The sequence below is a fragment of the Buteo buteo genome, chromosome 8, assembly GCF_964188355.1.
Source record: "Buteo buteo chromosome 8, bButBut1.hap1.1, whole genome shotgun sequence".
Lineage (NCBI taxonomy): Eukaryota > Metazoa > Chordata > Aves > Accipitriformes > Accipitridae > Buteo > Buteo buteo.
Window position 1 is genome coordinate 33,546,945 of NC_134178.1, and position 19,489 is coordinate 33,566,433.

The following is a 19,489-nucleotide window of genomic DNA, read 5'->3' on the forward strand; positions in this document are numbered from 1 at the left end:
ATCTGCAGACTCTGCAGTCCAAGGAACAAGCATAAATCATTCCTATGCCCCTACAATAGTTAAAGGATTTTTTTCTGTAACTGGAAAGTCCTGTGATTTTTTTTCTTTTTTTTTTTTTTTTTACCTCTCCACACTAGAGACTTTGTTTTTGTAAAAAACAGAAGTACTTTTGTTGTTTGTAAGGCAGCACTGTTGTACTTGGTCAGCCCAGCTTCACCCAGCTGTGACTTGGCAGTGTTAAGTTTTTCTATTATCTTCTGGGGAAGCAGTGCAGACCTCATGATCCCTAGTTGAGTGGTGACAAGAGTGAGCCAGGTTGATACTGGAGCCAGTACAAGCCATCAGAAACTACCTGCACTGCTTGCACACTTTGGGTTTGTTGGTTCAGTGTCTGGGATTCTGGGCAGTCTCCCAATCATAGGTGTTCAGGTAGCAGAAGTATGTAGCTACCTCAGCATTACCTTATTATCATGATTAATTACTAGTATGAATCTATCACTGACACATCTGAACAGCAGCTTCCTGCGCACAAATGTAATGATGAAATAGGAGGGGTTTTTATTAAAAAGTAGCATTTCTTTTCAGCTGCAGTTCTAATAAATGTCAACGTGAATGGCTTTTTCCACTCAACAGGCTGAGTTTTAAAATTGTGTGTGCATCATTGGTTTCAAATATTCCTTTTGTCCCAGTGTTTGAAAGAAATACTTCATAGTTAAAGTAATGGGAAAGTTTGGGGTTTTTTCAGAGAACAATGAGATGTCTGAAGAAGGCTGGTGCAAACTGTGGCAGATGAAGAACACTATGTGCTTTTCTACTGTTCAGGCCTTTAGCGTATTAGAAAGCAGGTTCAAGCTTAGGTCATATGAAATGGCAGTTTCTTTGTAGGCAACTTACTCTAAAGCTCTGGACATGAAGGGGTCACCTCTTCTGATGCAGCTCTAGCAAAGTCAATAGGCATCTATTTTGTACCAGCTGCACACCAGACCTGTAGAAGCTTCGTTAATTTTCATTGATTCTTCACTTTTTCTTCCTTGGTGGTAAGAGGTATTTGTTATGATTTAAGTCATATGCTATGGTGATGGGTACCTTAAAACGTGATCTATGTATAATCTATCATTCAGAAACGAGTAGAGGCCACAGATGACTTGGGTTTAGAAGTAACTTACACATTGTGTTTATAATGGCAAGAATAAATCTGTCGCCATCTAATTGCTTCATCCTATATATGCCAGGATTTTTCTCACTTTGTATTTCATAACACATCCCTGTTTCCATAAATAGAAATAATTTGCTTAAGCACTTTCCTTTTGAATACTTCATTATTCAGCTCACTGTCTGCATTGGTTTTCATGAAGTCTTAATCAGATATATCAGTCTCTCTCTGGATTGCCTATTTACTATTCCATATTTGTGCTTGTGTTGCATGGGTTTTTTTCCTCCCACAAGACTCGTGGGATCTTTTCTAGTTAAGGATTTTATTCTTTAACTTTCAGGTTTTGTCACATGTTATTTCTCTGAAAAAGAAGTTCAAATTGCTGTATCTTATATATCAGGATACATCAGTGATGAGCACAGCCATTGGCAAACTGTATCCCTGCTCCAAAAAGTGGGGTAAAGGATGAGGGTTGCGTTCACCATTGGAGTATGAGGTTTATAATTCTACTCTAACTTTTCAGAACCAATGTTAAGAAAAGCTCAGAATAATGGTCTGAGTGGAGAATAAGAGGTGCATCCCAAAAGCACCTCTCATTGCTAATCTCTTGCTAATCTTGTTCCTGTTGTAACTATTGAAACTAATGTAAAGTTAGCCAAAAAGAAAATTTCTGAGCTACTGCGTTGTGAAAGACAATTCTTTCAAACAGTGTTTGAAGTTAGGACTGGAAAACTAGGAGACTGGTGAACTGGTTCATTCGGAAGGAAGAGTCACTTTTTATGTTTGATCCTCAAGTGGATCATACACAGGGCTGGCCTCGTAGACTGTGCTCAACAGGGAAATGGCTCAAAAATGCTTGTGTGCTACACAAACATTAATAACAAAACAGAAAAAGAAGGTGGGGGGAGAGAAAAAAAAAAGGGGGGTTGAGAGACTGAAAGAGTTACTGTCTCAAACATTGTGGTGCGGCAAGTTCTGCTTAAAGACAAACCCTGCACAGCAAGGAGCCAAGGTGAAAAGCCCATCAGCTCAGACATCAGCAACAGGAGGGGGGGCGTGCTGGACGGTGCGCAGCTCCCTGTTCTGATAAGCTGTTCTGATACAAAGATCAAACAATGGCCACATCTGCAGGGAAGGAGAAGTTACTCCCCAAACGACCCCCAAGCCCAAAGGCTCACAAACTGCTCATTAGCTTGACAAGTTTGGGTGCCCGCCCAAAGGAGGGGCAAGGATGATAAAAGGACACAAACTGAAGCCCCGGGTGCGCAAGCCCACCGGGACTGGACCCATCGGCTGACTGGACCAATCCTGGACCCAGGACTGGTGAAATCTTTCTCTCTTCCTTTTTCTCTCTCTGTCTTCTTCTCTCTTTCGTTTTCCACAATCCCTACACCTCATCCGTTTCAAGATATAAACCGTTGACCAAGTCTGAGACTAAGAGTGGATCCAGTCGCCCCTAGACCCTTCTCTGAGGAGGAGTCTGGAAAGCAAGGGGGTCTGCTCTGAACCTCCTGACTCAACAGGAGGGATCTCCTTATTCCCTGAATCCATGTATATGGTTACACAGTTTACAGAAGTAGTCTTATGCCAGTTCCTGTTGTGAGAAACCCTGCCACCTACTACCGCACCTCCCCAGTACAGTTTGCTTCTGTCATGAATAAAATCTTTAACTAATCGTTTGGTGTCGTTGCACCTTAATTTAGCCCGAGGGAATTTCGAATTAAACACAACTCCCTGGTCTGTCCAGTCTGGGTCGTGACAGGGGGGCAAAAAAAGAACTTGAAAGAGACAGAGGGAGGAAGGGAAGGAAGGAAATGGAATGGTGGTTTCCAGTCAAGCTGCCGATATGTGCTGACCGTCATTGTGCTCAACCAGAATTTTGTGGGAGATCTTAATTTCAGCTGTATCTTGTGGAATTCAGCTTCTTCACATGAAATAGTAACATAGCTATGCTAAGTGTCTACGTCAAAGATCCTTTATTTAGATGGTCTCCAGGTATTGACAGTGGAAGTTTAAGGTATTCATTCAGAAATATTCAGCCACTAAAGAGAATTGCCCTTTAATGTGGTTTTGTGCTACAATTGATTAACAACAGTTTATTAGTTGTCCAGGGGGAACTGAGCACACACTTGGGCTGTGGGTACATCAACGACCAGCTGCTTGGTCAGATTGATCAATACTCTTTTGCTTCTTTGTACTCATCTGTCTGTAGCTCTCTTGTTTTTTTCTCATCTCATTCATAGATTGTGAATGTTTTGGGATCGTTTCTGTGTAATGAAGATCTAGTTTATGGCTGGGACTGCTATCTACCACAGTAATACAAAATGGCAATGGTAACAATAATAATATGCATAGATCTGGAGAGGGATCATATGTATTAAATCTGTCTGGGATTGCCTCTTGGTTTCACGCTGTATGACTAGGTCCGTCTGTTCAAAATACAGCTATTGTATGGTGCTGTATTTTTTTTCAAACCAAGGACCAAGCTGACAACTTTCAAACTGCTACTTCATAATAAGGTGTCATATTATCCTCCTCCAGCTATTTCACACCTCTAGCTATTCCCTTCAGGCAGGTTCTAAAATAAAATTAGTGTGAGGGTCAGTAAAGATTATGCACAGTAAAGAAGCAATGAAAAATGTTTGAAAGAATGTTAACCAGCACTTTACACCTTTATTCCCAGAGGCAGTGGGGTGATCACATACAGTATGCATTAATATCAAATCAACACAAATCATTCATAATAGCCTGGGCATCATGTTGAGAAGAAGAATGGAAAATACATAACATACATAAAATTATAATAAACTATCATAATGTGGACAAAACTGAATCTATTAACCAAGACAGTCATTTTCACATACTCTAGTGAGCTGTTCCTCCACTCCTCACTCAGAGATAAATGTCAGAACACTAGAGAGCTGTCGTGTGCAATTTGCCTTAGGTAGCCCATTGTATCTACCATTGTGTCTCCCAGTACAAGCATGTACTTCTGATGATATACAACTCCAGATCTGCAGACTATGCCAGCTGGTTCTCTGTTATCAAAATGACTGACATGATAGAACAAGCAAATCCATCCCTTATATCCATCTTTATTAAAGAGTCCTGATTTCCATAGTGAACTCATTTAGGGCTTGTTGTAAGATGTTGCAAGATTTTCTGTAATCCTACAAATAACATCCAGACCATCTCCTAGTGGACTTTTGCCATTCCTTTGCAATGATTCTACTGTTTGATTTCTGATGTGCTACTGAGAGCTATGGTTTTGAGAATCTCTGATAGTTAATATTTTAATTAACTATTTCTGCCCCAGTAAAACTTTTTTCTGTTGAAGATACTGAATGCCATGTCACAGTGGGTGACAACTGAGTTACTGGATGATTTGATTTTCTAGGATATGTAATGTGCTGCTCCCTCTCTCCCTTCCTCCCTCCCTTGGTGACTACTATTCTAGTCACTAAACTGGAGTAGTACCTGCAGTGATCTGATTTATTTGCACAACCAGGAAAGAAAGCTACTCAGCTTCTGGTGACATGTTACCCAGAAGGCTCAACAGAGTCGCTGAATTTTGGCCAAGGATGAAGTCAAGTTCATACACATGATAAACAGTGATTTCTTTCTCTGTAAATCTGAGAATTAACAAAGTTTCTCAACCAAAACAACTCCAGAAGACCACCATTGCCACCACATCTTTTTTCCTTGACATTTATTATTTCTATTAGGGTGCTTGACTTTTTTTTTTACATAGGTGATCAGAAATTTTGTCCCTCACCTAATCATCAAGCCATTTTCTGCTGTGTATTCTGGAGGGAATGGAGGTTTTCAAATTTCATCCTGTTCCTCTAGAAACTGCATTCTGAATATTTAATGATACTATGTGTCAGAATTAAAATATGCTTAGAAAAGAAAGATGCAAGTTTAAAAAATGTGGCTATTAGCAAAAAAAAAAAAACAACCAGCCAAAACCCAAAAATATTTCTGACAAGCTCTAACTTTCACATATTCAAACCAGCTGCTGTGAGCTTGTAGGTCAGGGGAATTCCTTTATTATTCCTTGAGAGCCATTGCAGTCCTTCAGTCATAAAATTAAGGTTGGGTTGTTTTAACTGATCTTGTTTCAGTAATCTTGTAAATCTTACCAGATTTTGTTGGAAGGCTAATTCATTAGTCAAAATAGCAAAATGGATTTTGTTTGTTTAACTATTTATTAGGCTTGGGTTCATTTATTTAGAAGACGTAAACCCACAGGGAGAAAACTCAAAATAGCATGTGAGGATTTGGCCTATTGACTCCCATTAACTCCAACAAGAGTCATGCAGCCAAAGCCACAAATCCCACTTTAAATATATAATGGAGAGAGATTAGGCTTAATCTGGTCAATGAACCTTAAACCATAGAAATGTCAAGTCTTTGAAAAGTTTTGAGGTAATATATATACTTATAAGAAATTAGAAAAAGGTATGATGTTGGTGCAGGCTATTTCCTTGTGACAAAAATCTCTTTTTAGTGTTATCTTTCCTGTATCATTTAAAGCTTCCATAAGTCTGGTGGCTAAGTGGGGGTTTACAATCTCCTTTTTTCAGCTGTCATGCGCAAATAGATACAAAACTCTGTCTTGTGTTCATCCTGTTGACAAGCTGCAGCTAGACTGCAGATCACAGCAGGTATTACAAGTAAGCAACGTGTTCATAGCAATACCTTACATCTTTAGAAAAAGGATTATGCAAGTCCTTAACTTCAATTATACTGCTTTTTTATACATCAGAGTTTTGGTAGAGTCAGCAAGCAAACTACAAGACTGGGAGTATTTAATACAAGGAAAAAAAAAGTGAGATTGTGTCCTTCTCTTGACCCACTAGCCCACTTGACCCATTCCTGTATATAAACACCAAAATAAAATATGCTGTTTAATGGGGGGGGGGGGGGATCCAGGTAATTAAAATACTTACATGGGAAACTTTCAGACAGGACATGAGACATTTTGGATATTTCTAAGGTCATTTGAGTCTTTTCTTCTACAGTTTTTATACTGACGTCTAAATTCCTCCAAGTCTCCTTCTTTCACTGATCAAAGATGTGCACTACCTACTTTTAGTGTTACCTCCATTGTAGAGGCCTCAAAACAAATCTTGTTTATTTTTCTGCAGATCTATCTCTTCTAACAAAAGTGTTACAGACATCCTAAGAGAATAGTTACAGCTCTTCAGTAGCTTGTGCTTTGATCAGCTTCTGCAATGTTCCCCTCCAGGAATAGCAAGTCACTGTGGGTCTCTGTGTGGACACACCTGAAACCTGACTGTATTCAGGCAAAGAGCAAAGAATTGAGACGCTTAGATCATTTTTATGTGAACTGCTCATTGCTGGACACATCCTAAATAGAGAAAGGACCAAGTTAACTTAAAAGCTGTATTTTCAAATAGGATGAGAAACTGAGTCAAGGTGGCCAGTTGCCACTCTCTAGCAGTAGAGCTGTTCTATCTTCACCTTGAATGGAACCTCAACAGGGGTCCTCTTGGCGTGCTTCGTCATAAGAAAATTGGGAATATAAGTTAAAACATGCTAGTGATAAAAAGCTGAAAGCACCAAACAGTGGAAAACTCTACTTTCTTACTCACAAGCTAGCCCCCATATTTCTAGTTGAAGAGAACCCTTAAAGTTACAAAGGAAACTCAGCTGTCGTTAAGGGTGCCTTCAATGCCCTGTGTCCTGGGAAGAGGTACAGAGCAACGTGTCACCCAGCACCAGCAGGAGTTGCAGAATTGGGGCCTTTACTGAACAAATGAATATAAAATCCTAGACCTATCCAGTACAGCATATCACTCTGCATGTGTATGTTCGCCATGGCAAACAAGCCCATCATGCTAACTGTACAAATGCTGTCTGGCATCACAAATGTTCTCAATATACATCCAGACTTTATACACTCAGTTCTATCATCTTGCATTTACTAACATGTCAAATGCTTATGGTTGCTTCTTATATAATTACCTTGGATGCCACTATATGAATAAATGTCTCGTAATAACAGTCCTGGATAGAAATCTGGCAGAGTAATCTTACTGACAGTTAAATCTGAAAGTTTATAGTATAATGCATTATACTTGGTAAAGAATTAAATACAAAGAAAAGATAGTGAAGCAATAGAATTTTTCATTGCTAATGAATAATGTGCTTAGGCTATGTTTGACTTTCAATTCTCTACCCAAGACACCATTTTAAGATTACATTCAAAAGTGCATTGGCATTCAGAGTGAAACCCATTTTGTTATACTGACAAAGTTCTGAATAGTAATACACATCTGTGTGTACTTAGCACACTACAGTCCCTGAAATTTGGCTCATCTGCTGCGGCGACTGGACTATGCCTTTCATCCATGTCAAGTGCAGCACGTCAGCAATTCCCTCAGAACTGCAGTTATTGTGAAGACTCTCCTTGTTTTAAGTTACTGGAAAGTGAGCGTATAGTCTTTCCAGAAGCTGTAAGAATGATCTTTATTTCAGAAGCTGCAGAAGTCACTCATTCCTGGCCAATCTCCAGGAAACAATTTCATCATAGGAACTTTTTCAAATTTTTATTGGAAGAAATAACACTTTCAGACTTTTGGCCTCCCCAGAAATGTTTGTTTCTCTCTCAAGCTTAACACCAACTATTACTGGACCCTAAGAGACAGTTTGTCTTATTCTATTAATAATTAAAACAGGAGATAAATAAACTGTGCAATATGACAGAGCAGCTGCCATGAAACATTTATTAAAATTCTTTGGTTATGGCTCTCTAACTAAGGAAATCCAGTTTCTGGGGTTTTGAGGTGCCTTAATTTATCAGAAAAGATTAGGGTGCAGGAGCAAGCACCTAATACTAGTAGTGGTGCTATCCTTCCAGCAGAGCTGCTGAGAATAACAGTGTCAAGGCAAGGGGCTGAGCTCTTCATGGCCACCCATGGGGTTCCCCTCATCTTGCCAAATGGGTTTCAAGCCATCAGACTATCAGGATCATAATTTTATAGTTGTTTTTTTTTTTTTTTAAATACCATTGGGAGATTTCCTCAGGAAAAGGAAATGTATCATTACTTTTCTGCGCAGTAGCATAGATTTAGGGTAAATTAAGTTAACGGGGTTTTAAAAATGAAAGTTTTCTACCCTTGGTATTTCAGTTACTGACATGTTATGCATAACAGGAACCTGTAACAGCATTAAAGAGGAAAGTTAAGAATGTATAGGCTCCAAAATGATATACTTTGACTTTCTTTTCTTTTCTGTTTACTTTAGTTACTAGCATGTACTTCCAACCTTAGTTTTTCATATGACTGTTTCTAAGTTTGATACTGAATGGTCTGTTAGTTGCAACTGGCTTTTGAATCAGGACTATCAGGGGATTTCTTAAAAATGATGTCCCAGTTTCCTTTTGTTTCCTACTTCAAAGACTGTCTTCCAAATCCCCCAAGCCTTTCTTTGCATTAACCATAAATTGAAAGCAGTAACAGTCCCATTTCTCCCCTCTAAACCTTTGCTTGCATGAAACTGAAACAGAGCGTTTCCCTACACAGTTGACAGCTGGTTTTAGTGAGTTAAAAGGAGCATACAGTTCATAACACTTTGGAGGTTTTTGATGCTTTCCTGAACGCCAGCCCTAGGAGATCACTGTTTAGATTGTGTTTCTGATGCAGTTTTGTTCCAAAACTTGAATTACAATTTAGTTTCTTTTTAAAACTTTGCCCTATGAAAGCCATGAATTCCCTGATAGCTTCCAAGTGTGATTTTTCCAGATCACATACTACTCTTCCCAATGTGTACTCCCATGCCTGTGATCAAAACATGAATCTATGGCTTCAGTGGCAGCCCTCTTTGCAAGCTCTGGGACTCTTATTTAGCAGAGGAGGTAAAAGGTTTAGTGCAGCTTTAATACTCTTTCATCAATCCTCATTTGGTAAATATTCAGGAGACATTCTTTTTTTGATGGTTGAACAGCTCTAGAACAAACATCTGGTTCAAACAAATCTTCCAGTTTTCACTTTGTCATCAGTTTATAATCAATCAGAGACAGGCTTTTACCCTTTTAAAGCCCCAGTGTCCTTATTTGGTTTTTATTTCATTATCAAAGAGCAATTTTATCTGTAAACTTTTTTAGAGTAACTATATGAAAAGATCAAAATGAGCATTAACGTGATTAGGGATGCCAATAAGCTTTAACGGAATTTCTTCAGAAGCAATAGGTGCATAGCTGCTGTGTATAAGAAACTCCAAAGCAGCATTGTATCTTATTTATATTTAGTCAGGCATGGAGCATTTCTATGTTAAGCTTAAGGGATTTTTCTTTCCTGAAAAGACAAGAATCAGCTTAAGGTTGCAGATATGATTTTCCTTTTCACTTGGTCTTTTTTCCATAATATCCTACTGTTCAGGTTTCTTTCCTGCATATGAGGTATTTAGTTTAGCTAGCATTGTATTTTGACTGGGTGCAGCCTTTCTGAGCTTGAAGCCTACTCTCTTCAGTATCAAAGACCTTTGCTCAGCATTTTTGCTAGTGCTAAGCTCTCCCCTGCATTTCACTGGTATGTGTAGCCGACTTGTGGAGTCTCCCAAGTTCTGCGGCTCCGACTTCCTTCAGGATCATTCCTTATGAAATTTGGTCAGGTGCCACAGAAAGTAATAAAGCCAATCCTAGGAGTTTCTGTTGTCATCATGAGCATATGGCCGTATAAAACACAGGCAGCATGTATGTTAGCAACAGCAAAATCCAGGTGCCTTCAGCAAAAAGAAAAGTCAATTTATCATTCAAAGGAAAGGAATAGAAATACAGTCTGGGATTAATTAGTGGACATCAAATGGACTAGAATCTGCCAAAAGCAGAGGTCTGTATCTTGGCTTCAGTGAACAACCATTCACATGGAAAACAGAGGGATTCAAGTTTTCTGTCTAGATTTGTATTTGCTTTGCAGCTAAGTTTTGCATGTAAAAATAGTGATTAAAAATTCATGGCAAACACTGAGGAAATCCTGAATTGTGCCCACATTTTTGTTTTCCAAAAATGAAAACATAGACAGCTGTACATGTGCAACTGAAAATTAATGAGGAAAGAAGTCATCGCAGTGATTTTATTTTTATTAATTGTGTCACTCATTTAAAACGGTGCAGGACCAGCATGAATTCAGTTACTCATGAAGACACATTTCTCATTACTCACCCTAAATTTGATTTTCAAAACTTCTGTTTTCTGAGGACAGAAAGTCTCTGATTTCTTATCAGTATTTAAACCTACTGTGCTATAATGAATTCTCCTTCAAACATAAAGGACTCAGATAGGATCAACAAACAGCCACAGTGGTTAAGAATATTGAGTATAGGTTACTGTAAAAAGGTAGGGTAACCTGCATATGTCAGTAAGTTTCTTTAGTATTTTTTAATTTAAGAACTAATTCTACCTGGAAGAGGCCTTACTGTGTTTTAGAGCATGCATGCATAGTCAGTAGAATGCAGTCAAGTCAAGGTTAAATAAGACAAAAGAAATTTTTACTCTTCTGTTTTATACAAAGCAGTTTTAACATTCTTGTGAGGTTTTATTTTATACTTTAGGCAGAATATAATGAATTAATATAAAATCCACTTCTATCTAGGCAGGTAGACAACATCAAAAGCATAAATAAGACCATATATCAGTATGAATTAGCTTGTTCACCTTCAGATAAATGGCAGTGCTGAGATTCAACACGTACACACATATGCGCACACACATGCGCACACACATGAAGAAAAATAATACTGATGTGTGTTGATTTTGCTGCTGTCCCTGTAAGGCAGTCAGCATTTAATGAATACAATAAATCAAGAGCAAGACTGCTTTTTAAAGCAAATATTTATTTGATCATTTCAGTAAATAGCTGTGGTCCACTCAAATGTGGATGTATGAATATATAGAGAAACTTCTGAATAATGCAAATGAGTCTTAAAACTTTGAAAATTTTGCCATCTCCATAGCAGCTGGACATGAGAGTCAGCCCTCATTATTTGCATTTGCACCAACAAGGAGATGGGCTATTATTCTCAGGCAGTTACTTCTGTATTGAAGATGTGATTAAAAAATGAGTTTCTTTAGGATCCTAAATGTTGTGGAAATTCAGGGCTAGCATGTTCTGCCTCAGTTTAAATGTTGAGAAGAAAAAGCTTTTCTTCCCTAGAGTCTGACCCAAAACATACTGAGTTTGGAGGTGGGTTTTTTTCATTTGTGTCAGTCAGCTTTGTATTTGCTCCTTTATGAGATATTAGAACAGTTTAGTACCCTGAAGTATACGGCACAAATTCTGGTACTGCCAGGCTTTCATTGGCATTCCTATGAGTTCTTACTGATGACTGTGAGAAGGCGAGCTGGATACCTGGGGGGCCATTGCTTGGGGCTTTTGGCACCTTGCAAAAATCAAGACCTTGCTTTCCTGCCATCTATCTGCTTACTATGGTCTATGGTGTCATGCTGAATAGTTAGATCACGTAGTTTTCAGTGCTGTTGTGGTGAAGAAAAAGCAAGATGTGCTGATTTGGCATTAAAATACTATGTGCTACAGGACTCAGAAGATAGAAGTATTTAGTGTTTAGTGTTTTGTTTATTTGTTTGCTTGCGTTTTTCCTCATTTTTCCTGGTAAGCCGTAGCATTTATCATAACTGTTTATGGCAGTGCACTGCCTTAGGGTATACTGCTGACTAGCCCAATATTTGAAAATGCCCTACCCCAGGAGTGATCGCATGCCATGGAATGATTTCTTCCACACATTTTACCATGTTTTCATGTGGCACTAGCAAAGTGACCAGCTCTGCTCTAAACAAATAAAGGAGGAGCTCCCATTTGCAGCTTCATCTGTTACCTTTTCTAACAACCTAATTCAGCTGGTGTGGATGGTAGGGGATGGGGGTAAAAGTAAGCCTACCTCAGCCTAAAGAGTACATTCTTGAGCCAGCACAGGAGCTTGCTGTTTTAGGAGGTACATAATGACTAGTCTGACAAGGCATCATAGTCTGCCTTTGGTATAATAATAATTTGCTAAAGGTTTGGTGTTTCAAGCAATTCTGAATGCGTTTCTTTAAAAACAAGGCAAGACCTTTGTTCATCTTAAACTCCGTAGCTACAGTGAAATGTACTTCAGGGCGCAATAATGTTAAAGCTTCATCAATGTTATGTGACAAGCACTATCATTATGGCAACAAAGTGCCCTGTGTTTCAGAATAATGTTTTATATGGACAATGGTTGAGTCCTGTCTCATTTCTCCAGTCCTCTGACAGTGGCTATGATAAATGGATTGTAGCTATCTTAAATTCATCATTATTATAGTGTCCTAATGCAAATAAAACCTTGTAAGAACCATGAGTCTCTGTGTAGGTGCCCTTCGACTGTTTTTTTTGCTGGCAGTGCCAATGTATTGAAGACACCGAGAGAACCATCTTTTGAACTTGGTTTCTGGATGCCATCCTTTCTCGTCACGAAGTAAAACTGATGGAATCTGAATGATGCTGTGTTGTAACTACACATCACTGGTACTATCATTTTACACATGGACTTGAACTACATCTCGAACAACACAGAAGGTGGTACTTATAAACATGGTGTATTACATTTTTCTGTTTCACAAAAAAGGGCTCTAACTTGTTGTGAGGAGTTCAAGAGAATTTTGGGCTCAGATTTTGGAGAGAATAACAAAAATCATATCCTCTACTAGTTTGACTTTTTGCCATAAAATGTCACTTCTTTGAAGCTGCTCACAAGCTGTAGACTGAGAATAAGTCCTGAGGGTGTGAATTAATAAGCAGGTGGTATAAGTAGCACTCAGAGCACTGAGGGATACAGAGCAGAACTCAGTTCTGGCTGTCATTATTCCAGGAAAAGTTTACCTAAACTGTTAAGATTCTATTTTGGCTAATGTTTTTGGTACTTTTACAAACAATTTATTTTTCTTTTCTAAGAGCAGACTCCATCAGCATTTAACAAGACAGGACTTGGCTTTATTTAATGTAAGGTTAATTTTGACTGTTGCCAATTTGCTATGGCTATGTCAAGACTGTAGAACTTTGCAAAGATAAATATGTAGCTTTAGCAGATAGCAGTAATCCTGCTGCAAGCTCACAGGCAAAGCACATCAGCACATAAAACTCCATCTTCTGCTCACATCTTCCTTTACTGATTCCTCACTTTTTATGAAGTATTCCTGGTTGTATCTGTGGCTAGTCATGCAGTTTCTGAAGACCACATACAGAACAGAGATTGTAAAAAATGCAAACAAATCCTTTTTAGATGCAACACTGCTGCCACCCACACAACCTTATACAATGGTATTAGCTGGCAACTAATTTTGATTTCTCCACTGTTTTCACCAGCTAGATTTAATCGTAGTACTGTACCTAGATGCACACATCCCATTTTTCTACATTTTATGTTATTGCACTGAGAAAGGTCCTTCACACCTGGATTCTTTTGCAGAGTTCAAGGTATTAGGAACTGCTTACATTTCAGTCTTTGATAGAAAAATCATCAAAAACAAATTACTGAGATTAATTTCTATTTTATTTGGTAGTTGTAGCCAGTGGATTATAGATTTTTCCACATTTTTAAGTATCTAGTATTTGCAGATGATCATTTGAATATAGACCGTAGAGGATTGGTGAAAACAACAGAAGTATAAAATCATTAAATTAAAAGTTTGATGCATATTTGTACATATCCCTGAATTATTCAAGGGAAAAGGTACATAAAAGTGTCAGAAAAACACCTGAAATGATTAATTTATTTAATTAAAGGGAATACACAGAAAGAGTTGAGGTATTACTGCAGCCATGTTTAATATCTGACTATACCTATTTACTATTATTTGTAGTGCCACACTCTGCACTGTCTGCTGTTATTTTGAAATTATCTCTGAAACAAAATGTATTTGTCTTGTCTCCAAAAGTACAGAAATGACATTTCTGTATGTCAGAGTCCTGAACCTGTAACTCCCCACCATGTGCAAAGTCACAGTTTCATCCGCAAGGGCCTTTTCCCCACCTTCAGCAAATAGATACTAAGAATGATTACTGTTTGCAGCATTTTCATCCTTACAGCAATCATAGTCAGAACCTGCTTCCTGTTGGCAGGGGGTTTTTTAGCTAAATAGCAAGTATTTTAGATCATGTCAAGCCAATTTACTTAACTGATAACAGCATTTATGCTATCAGAGGGTTACACATAATATACTTTCAACAGATATATACACATACACACATATATACATACATATAAAAGCTGTACATTCTGCATAGTAATTCTCTGTCTCTGGGAAACCTGTTCTGTTATGCTGTGCTGTGTATGAAAAACAATTCTTTCTAACATCACAGCCCAAAGTGTGATGTTAGACAGTCTTCCTTCCATTGTGCAGGCAGATATTGCTTCCAGTAAAGCAATAGTATCCAGCCTCTCTCGATCATCATGTTTTTCTACATCTCCGCTGCAGGAAAGGGGAGGGTAATCACATCAAAGTCTGGGCAATGAGTATCTGGACCTCATTTGAAATGCAGAGAAATGTAGAAATTCATTGGAATATTTATCAATGCATTTTTCCAGCTTCTTGATTTTAGAACTGGCTAGCTTCTAATGTATGCAAATTAATTCTTTGTTAAAAAGAAAATTTCAAATCCAATAACAATAACTTCAGTGGAAATGAAAGAGTGGTTTGCCCCCTTGAACCTCTGGGGGAATTTGACCAAATTAATTTTCTTAAGCAACATCATAAATCCAGAGAAAGAAAAACACATTTAGATAAATGGAAGTCTGTCAGAGGCCACAGTGCTAGTGTTGTTGAATTGGACAATTAATTATGTACTTTGTGCACATCATAAATAGTGAGCAGCTTAAAGGATGATGACTCAATAATATAGTAAGAAAGAAATCAGACAGAGTGAATCTTTTATCAATGCTTTTCCCCTGTGATCCATGTTTCACCTAATGCCATTGTAATGATGTGATGAAAGGATCACAGTGCTGAAATATCCAAACCTACTGCCCATTCGGACAGCTGTAGCTTTCTACCATCAGGAAAATTAAATAAGCAGATATGGTCAAATAGAGAAATGCAGGGGTAGCTCTTTAAGCTTATTAAGTCTCATTATGCACAAAACTTCATGCACAAACTAGCTGTCCCATAGTATCAATATGACAAAGCAATGTGTCTGTGGGAAAGCTTTGATCTCCTGATATCAAAGAAGGAAGATTCATACTGCTCTTGTCCATAGTATTTATGTATGCAAGGCTGAGAACTCACTCAGTAAACAGAGCCTTACTCATGTATGTGTCTGCCAGAAAGGGTCTGACACAGCTACAGGGCTGACTAACACTTTCCGCTTTTTTCTCTGTATCTCTGCGTCGATGATGTTTTTCTTTTTCCCAGTCTAAGATGTCATTTAGATGTTATTCTCCAAGAGGATGTCTGTCCTGTCCTTTGAATACAGCCTGCATAGATCTAACTGAGCTAGCCTTAAATGAGACAGGTCAAGTACTGATTATGCTGTAATTGCAAACACGCAGTGCTCAGTGCAGGCTGCTGGGTCTGCCTCTGAGGAGCTGTGTGGATGTGCAAGTGTCCCAGCTGCACTGAGCTTTGCACTGCACTGGCAAACTGAAAATTAGCCTGGTTACATGATCTTCAGTTGCACTTTTGCTTGTGGAATAGATGTATCTTAAGAGCTGCAGTGTGTTAGGTACTAACTGCACTTAAGTGACTGAGTCAGTGCACGTTCAGGTCCTCCCTTTGAGAGCCGTAGCCGTGGGTTTAGACAACCTCCCGCCTTAAACTAAAGTTTTGTTCATTTTAACAGTAGGAACAAAGTATATGGTTGAAAAGTCTTAAGACTAGTGTAAACAAAGTTTGCTGTTCCTGGATAGTAAGTCAAGCAACCCTGAGATCATTAACATCCTCTATAGATGCCTATTTCATAGTCTAGCTCTCCCTAAAAAATCACTCTTGAAAGCATGATTATATTTTAATTACCCTTTTTTCTGTTGCATTCCTGGACATTACTTTTTTCTGGACAAAATTTGGTCTGGTGTTTCTTAAGGAAATAAGAGTCAGAGCTAAAGTTTGAGCATTGTTCCTTAATGGGAACAAGGCTTGTTAAGTTTCAGCTATCTTTTGCTTTGTGCTTGTTTTTCTCTCGTAATGCTGCAAACCAAAAATGCACAGGGAAGATGTCCCAAAAATTGCATCCTTCACTACTTTTATAAGTGATTATCAGGAAGTTTCCACCCTGTCATGGTTTAACCCCAGCCAGCAACTAGGCACCACGACCCGCTCACTCACTCCCCCCAACACCCAGTGGGATGGGGGAGAAAATCGGGAAAAGAAGTAAAACTTGTGGGTTGAGATAAGAATGGTTTAATAGAACAGAAAAGAAGAAACTAGTAATGATAATGATAACACTAATAAAATGGCAACAGCAATAATAAAAGGATTGGAATGTACAAATGATGCGCAGGGCAATTGCTCACCACCCACTGATCGACACCCAGTTAGTCCCTGAGCAGCGATTCCCCCCGTCCCCACCCCCCCAGTTTATATACTGGGCATGACATCACATGGTATGGAATACCCCGTAGGCCACTTTGGGTTGGCTGCCCTGGCTGTGTCCTGTGCCAACTTCTTGAGCCCCTCCAACTTTCTCGCTGGCTGGGCTTGAGAAGCTGAAAATCCTTGACTTGAGACTAAACACTACTTAGCCACAACTGAAAACACCAGTGTGTTATCAACATTCTTCTCATACTGAACTCAAAACATAGCACTGTACCAGCTACTAGGAAGACAGTTAACTCTATCCCAGCTGAAACCAGGACACACCCTCCAGCATGAGTTTAGCTGAAAAAGAGAACAGCAAAACTGAATATGAATATTGGCATTGAGTTTGAACAAAAGAAGAAGGTAATAACACTGCTAAATTGCCCTTGCCCTGTGGAGCATTGCAATATCCTAAAGACTTTCTATAAAAGGGCAGCAAGGGGAGGTAAATTTCAGCTCATATGTTAAAACTTGTACTTAGCAGCAAATTTTTTTTTGAACCCCTTAAGACATTCTGTACTTAAAAATGTTTTGGGGTTTGCTGTGGTTTTGCTCTTTCTTTGTTTTGTTGCCTAAAAGCTGTGGAGCCATACCACCTTTTGCACTTCCCATAGTCATATGTGTGGTAACCAAATGGAGTGAAACTGCTGTCATTAGATGTTTGGTGGAACACCTGAGGCGATCTCCTGATCCAGCAGCAACTATGGAGTCATCGGTGGGGGGGAGATCTTGCGCCATTGGGAAGAGCCATTTGAGATCATTCACTTCAGCCCCAGGGAAGGTCACCCGCCTGCAGTCAGAACTCTGTTGTTTAGGCTGCCTTCCCTATAATAAAAATGCCAACACATTTCTTTTGGGTTTCTCTTACTGAATAGTTACAGGGTAGCACGTAATTATGGGACTCTGCACTTATAATAGTAGCTGTGCTGAGGCCACCACGGCAGCTGATTAACAATAGAGTGCAGCTCAGCACAGATCAGAAAAAATATGTATTATTGGGATTGTATACAGCATCATTAAATGTTCCTCAGTAGTAGCCAAGGGCAGGTTTGTTTTTTACAACCTGGGCTAGTATTCCACCGCTGAATTTGTGTGCTTGTTGCAGCAGCTGGTTGACTGAGGAGCGGGAACACACTATGGCTGTCCTTGAGATGCTCACCAGGGGCCTGACTGTATCACATCAGAGTGTCTTTCATGACACCACATGCCCAGGTTTCCTTCCTGAGTCATCATCACTCATGCTCCAGGATGGAGCCAGGAAGCAGCCAGAGCCAGACCTGTGAGGGGAAAGCGCTCTCATTCCCCTAGCTTGAGTGCAGCTAATATTATCGATGAAACTCGCAACCTGGCAGAGGGGGTGAGTCACAGATGGCTTTCCTTCTGGCAGAAACCACGTTGCTACGTTAGCCAGGCATTGGTGGCATGTCAGATGTCAGTACTGCTTTGTGTAATGTTTGTGTTGGGTTTCCCCAAGTGTTGTGATGGTTCCTTAAGGGAGCTGTCACAGGGCAGCTCAAGACAGGGCTGAGCAAAGGCTGTTAATCAGAACAGGTGAAAGTCTGTTTTGATGGTGTCGTAGTGGGTATAAGGGCACATGGGAAAATGAGTGATGGCAGAGAGCACTGACAGCTGCATCAGACTTCTGCCATGTGAAAGACTAAACTCATTGAATTTTTTGAGATTACAGGATATTTTGGGGAATTATGGATGGTGACAACTTACCTTCTTGAAGCTCCTTCCTACCTGCCAGCAGCCCAGCTCTCACCTGAGTGAACGGCTTTTGTCCAGTTGTCCCCCACAAGAAGCAACCTTTCTTTCAGTCCTCCTTTCCTGTCTTTCCAGAGGGTGTTATTTACCTGTTCTGTCAAGCCAGCACAAAAGGGGGGTTGTTGCTATGGATAACAGACAAAAGCTTTTTAGAAAAGGTAGGTTCATCAACCAGAGAGATTCTTGAATCTGTTGTTTGCAGAAGATTGCTGTGGTTAGTGCATGACATAACTTGTTAGTGAATGAAGCTAGATGGGAGGTAGGGATAAGGTAAATATTTGAGTACCTTGCGGGTTATTACAGGACCTGTAAGATTTCATGTAGGACCTGTTCTTGAAGATTTTGATATCTTACGCCTAATGCAGCTTTGGACATGTTAGCTACATCTCTACTAGTAAATGGAGAAGACTAGGGCATTTGCCTGAGCAGTGGCCTGTGGTTGCCCATTTTGTTTCATTGTTGACCCTTACGTGGCATAATTCTGCAGTTGCTCAGACAATCTCCAAAACTAAGTCTAAGGGTAGTACAGACCAATGATTTTCCCAGTGGATAATGCAGATACATATTTTGAGAGGAAGAGAGGTCAGCCACGTGGACACCATCTGTACAATGCCAATTGCACAGAGATGGAGGGTGGACTACTGACAGTGGCAGTCATTGTGACAAGCAGTAAAGAAAGGACTAAACAAGTTCCCTTCCAGGCAGAAAAGAGATTTTATTATTATTATATTTAACATATTATAATTTATGGATCATCTTTGCTCTTACCTGTCTTCAATTCAAAGCTAATAACACAGTAAAGTTTGCTAAATTCCTCACTCATTGCACAATGCACATTAGTTTTGTTCTAAATTCTGCCCCCAGACACATTCTTAATGCAAATTCAATTTTATAAGACTTAAATGCCTGTTGCCCATGCACCTGTTAAGACCCTTTATTTTTAAAGACCCTAAGTTGACTGGCTTTGAAACAATAACTGTAAACAGTCATTAACTGTGGTT